Raw genomic sequence first — 5,072 nt, forward strand, 5'->3', positions numbered from 1 at the left:
ACAGGCCCCAACTCCACTTGCTCCAGTCAACCCAGCTGCGGGTTGGCCCTCCCAGGCTTTCCTCCAGCCCCACGTCTTTGGAGGAGCCCTCAGTCCATTGCCCCCACCCTCCCTGGCCCCCCTCTCCACCCACTCAATTCCCTTTCTCAAACACCCAGGTGGGTATGAACTTGTTACTTTTCTATTTTTCAGAACAGTTCTTGGGGAGAGAGGGCAGATACCCAAAGGCAGCCGTGGCCCCTCTCTGGCCTTCTCTGGTTGTAGATGGTACAGTTTTATTGTACAGGTGCTAAAAAAAAAAAAAAAAAGACAGAAAAAAGTTTAAAAAGAAAAAAAAAGAAAAAATTCTCCAAAAAAAAAAAAGCCCAAGTTTGAGGATGGGACAATCTGTTCTCTGGAGTCTCCTGACCCTGGCCAGGAGCAGTTGTGGTGAATTTTCTTTGTATTGTCTTTATTCCCCAGTGGGCAGCCTCACCTCCCCTTATCTGGGACCTTCTCCCCCCTCCCTCAGTCTCTCTGGGGCCCTCTGGACTCAATCAGCTTTTTAAAAAAGTCCTTCCTTTTTCTTTTTTAAAATATATATATTTAAACATATAGAGATATTTTTAAATATATATATATATATACATATATAAAGCTGAGGGTTTGGGGTTTGGGTTTTCTTTGGGGATGTCTTTGGTCTTGATTTTTTTTCCTTTTCCTTTTGCATTTGGGTGTGTATTCTGGCTGCTCTCTCTGTTTGGTTATAAGCAACAGGCTGTGGTGTCAAAAACACATTTCTATACAGAAAAACCTGTATCAGGCCTCATGTCTTGTGTGTCTCCTTTTATTCTCCTCGAGCCCCCACTCCCCTGACCTGGGACACAGCACCCTTTTGTGTGTTTGAAGCCAACGGGAAGCTCTGATCGCTTGAGGACTAGAGCACCGGCCACTAGTTTTCAAGCTTGGCATTGATTGGCAAAAGGGATGAGAGAGACCAGTCAGGCTCCGGGGAATGCATGTGTGTGTGTCCAGTTGTCTTGGGGGTTGGGATGGGGGGGGGCAGCCTGGGGGATGCATTGATTTGCTTGTGTTTCAGGCATTCCTTGGTTACCGTGGAGATAGCCTGATTCCTGCAGCCCAGGAAAGAATGGTTCTGTTCCTCTGTGCAGCAAAAGGGTGGGGGGTGGGGGTGGGGCTGGAGCTGGGGAGGCATTTTCTGTCCTATCCCAGAAAGCTCACCCAGTACGGCCTCTCATCCTGCTGCCCAAATTGTCCTTTCCCTAGCCCCCCCGGGGCGGGGCGAGGGGGGGCTTTCACCAGCTTTGGAGAGGGCAGCCGCAGTATCTCCTAAGGTACTAAGCCCAAAGTGGTTTTCTTTCTGCCCAGCCCACTTACAATGCAGAGCCTACAGGCTTGGTTTCCCAGCCCAGAGTCCCAAGGTGGGGAGGGGGTGTGTGTGGGGAGAGAGAGTAATTAGGGTCTGAGCATAAGCTCCCCCACCTCTTGGCGTCATCATAGATCTATTGGTCCCTCTATGGCCAAACGCTTCTTCCTAATTCTAGGGATTCTGGCTCCTCTTGCACTGAGAGAGGTCAAAGGGGTGGGCCTGCCCTCTCTGACCATCAAATTTCACTAAGAAGCTTTCATCTTCCCAGTAAACCAAACTCTAGGCCGTTGCACAAAGAAAGGCGTTCACAATGATTTATTCATCCAAACAGAGCCCCAAAGATGTCAGAGCTGCTAGAAGCCTTAGGACAAATGACATCCTGTATCACTCCACGTCTTTGGGCCTCAGTTTCCTTCTCTGTAAAAGGGGGCCTTTGGCTAAGGTGACCTCTAAAGATCCCCCCCAGCTCTAAATCTGCAACCTGATGATAGATACCCAACAGGGGAGGAAATTGAGGCCCAAAGAATGGAAGTGGTGAAGAATAAAGATTGATGTCCAGGTCTCCCACAGACAGCGAGCTACATTTCAATACAATGCACATTTTGAAAAGCACCTACTACTCTGCCTAGATACAAAGGTCTGGAGTTAGGAGATGAAAGGGCAAATTCAGGCAACAGCATGACCAGTTTGGAGTGGAGAGTATGTAAGAGGGGGAGGAACGTGCCAAGCCTGGCAAGGGAGGCTGCAGTCAGCTTGCTGAGGGCTTTTAAGCGTCAGGCTGACCGAGTGTATTTTATCCTTGTGGGGATAGGAGATGTGGAGAATGATCCAAAATTAGCAGACTGTGGGGCGGGGAACACCCCAAAGATTCACGGCCCCGGGTCCTCTGTTAGCACGCGAGGACGCTAAAAACACGGACCCTCCTGCCCTCTGAGGGTCGAGCCCAGCAACAAAGAGCTTTGCAGACAGCTGGGGAACTCGAGCTGGATTTTCCACAACAGCTGGAGAGCCAGGCTACTTTCAAGTAATCCTGGGTGGGTGAGGGCATTCAGCAGAGTTGGAAATAAACCACAAACCCACATGGCTCCTCGAAATTCAACAATCGTCTAACTTATTAAGTGTCTACTGTATGCCGAGAGCTCTGCCAGGCACTGGAAAGAGGCAGACTAGATGGCATAGGTTTTTTGTCCTCAATATGGGAAAGAAATAAGGCACAGATTGAAAGCAGGGCGCTGCGTAGCATTCCACGGTAAAGACGGTTGGTGGAGGAGCTACAGTTTGCTTAGATTTTGGAGGGAATCTAGGGAGAGAGGAAGACACTGATGCAAGAAAAAGAATGCAGGGGTGTTTTATTCAGAGACGGGATGGAGAGGGGAGTAGGGTGAGACAGGGTTGAAGAGGCAGGTGAACCAGATCGCAGCAGACCTTGAATGCCTTTTTGAGGAATCGGCATTGGAACGGAGAGACAATAGTGAGCTACTTCAGTACTTGGGTGCTGAAGCCGGTGATTCGTCTAGAAGATTAGTATTTCACACCTCTATATAGAAGGCTGTACTGGCCCGGCAGGAAGACTTGTCACTTAAGAGACTGCGGCGATAGTCCAGGCAGGTAGTAAATAAAGCTGCTGTCGGTGAGACCGGAGAGGAAGGGGAAGGGATGTTGCAAAGATGAAATTGACAGAATTTGGAGACCGAGTGGATGGATCGGAGAGGTGAGGAACGACGTCCAGATTACAAACCTTGGGAGCACACAACTGTGTCTCCTGGCCAGAAAGAGTGAGGTGGAAAGTATGGGATCTGGATTCAGAAAAACCTGGGGTCAACCTCCAGCTCCAACACTCTGGTTGTGTGCCTTTGACCAAGTCACACAACTTTTGTTACCCCAGCCGAAAAACGAAGCGAATAGTAACTAACGCCGAGGACGGTTGCAAGGCTCCAGTGAGACAGTGTAAAGTGTTTCGTAAATTTTGGACCGCTGAAAAAAAGTGCTAACTATTGTTATTAAATCGCATAGCCATGGGGGGAGGTTTATTCATTCATAAATGCCTGCTTGAAGAGAATTGTCCTGAGTGCTAGGGGGAGTTTCTAATTCTAGCAGCTCCAATTTCTCCAGGGCTTTGGTGTTTACAAAGCATGCTTCTGCTCACAACCCTACATATCTCCCTGCTCTCAGGGAACCTAACATTGAGAGGAAAAGGCGTGTACCCGAAGAACCCGGGCTCCGAGAAATGAAAAGAAATGCAAAGGAGAGGGCCGGGAAAAGGAGGGAGGAAGAGATCAGTTGGGGAAGAAAGAGAAGGGGGCAGGAAAAGTTTCTCGTAGTAGGTAGCTCCTCGAGCCAGGGCCTTGAAGGGCAAAGGCTGGGAGGTAGGAGATGAACATGTGATATGATATGAACAGTTGGGAGGACGAGGAGGGGCTCAGCCCAAGATAAGCCTGAACAGGAAGAGGGGAGTTTATTATGGGAGGACGTCAAATGCCAGAATTAGTTGCTAATGGAGTTACGGAAATTTGTGGCCGACAGACTGGACACGAGGCCCTGGGTCTCGGTTCGGTAGGCGAGTGTCGGGAAGGTAACTCGGGCAGCGAGAAGACTGAGTCTTCTGAGGACGGAGGGAGGATGGGGTCGAGGAGTTTGTTCCGTTTGGGACTTGGGGTTGAGTTCGAGATGTTTACAAGACATCTAATGGGAAATGGCCAATAGGCAGCTAGTGATGCGGGGCTAGAGCTCAGCAGAGATGGGGCTGGAACTACGGATTTGGGAGTCGGCTGCCTAGAGAAATAATTGGACCCAAGGGAGCAGATGAGATCAGAAGCCGAGGAGGAGGGAGAGGGCGAGCCAGAGCCTGGGGGACACCCACGCTTAGGGGGCGGGGCGGGGATGACGATAGGGAAGGGGGCGGGGCCTTTCCCCTGCCGCGCCCCCCCCCCCGCCCCCCCCAGCTAAGGCCTGGAAGTGCGCGGGCGCGTGCCCGAGGGCGAGGGCCAGGCTTTCCCTCCACCCGCGAGGCTGAACCCCAGCCTCCCGGCCCTCGGGCCAGTCGGCGGGCGGCTGACCTAGGCCAAGCATCTCCAGGCGATCAGCGCCGGCCGAGACCTCGGGGCCCTGGGAAGCCAGAGGGCAGAGGCAGTGGCCCGAGAGCCTAACCAGGAGGCGCGCGCCCGGAAGCCTGGGCGGCAGCCACGTGCTCAGCCGCGGCCGGGAGGGGGAGGGAGCGGGGAGGGGGAGGACCAATCAGAGAAGCGGCCCTGAGCGCTGTGAATTCCCTCTTAGGGAGACTGGGTGGGAGAACCTCGTAGACCCTTCCTCCGGAGCTGCAAGGGACCTCAGAGACCAACTCCCCTCTATTTACACAGAAGGACACTAAGGCCCAGGGAGGGGAAGGGACTTGTCCAAGGTCACGCTGTTAAGTGTCCGAGATAGACTGACTCCAGAGCCAGTCCTCAGCACAGGAACACGCCGTCTCCCCCTGTTTTCAGTCTCCCTGTCGCCTGGCTTCTTCCGTGATGCGGAGAAACGAGCCCACCGCAGATGCATCCTCTGTCTCTTCTCCCTATCGCGGCCAATCTGGCTTTCCACCCCTACCCTCAACTGCAGAGTCAGGGAAAGGTCCTGAAATTAGGGGACCTGGATTCGAATTCCAATTCATTCTGTATGACCCTAGACGAGGCAAGACGCTTCCTGTCTCTGACAATTGTTTCAA

The sequence above is a fragment of the Notamacropus eugenii genome, chromosome X, assembly GCF_028372415.1.
Source record: "Notamacropus eugenii isolate mMacEug1 chromosome X, mMacEug1.pri_v2, whole genome shotgun sequence".
NCBI classification, from domain to species: domain Eukaryota; kingdom Metazoa; phylum Chordata; class Mammalia; order Diprotodontia; family Macropodidae; genus Notamacropus; species Notamacropus eugenii.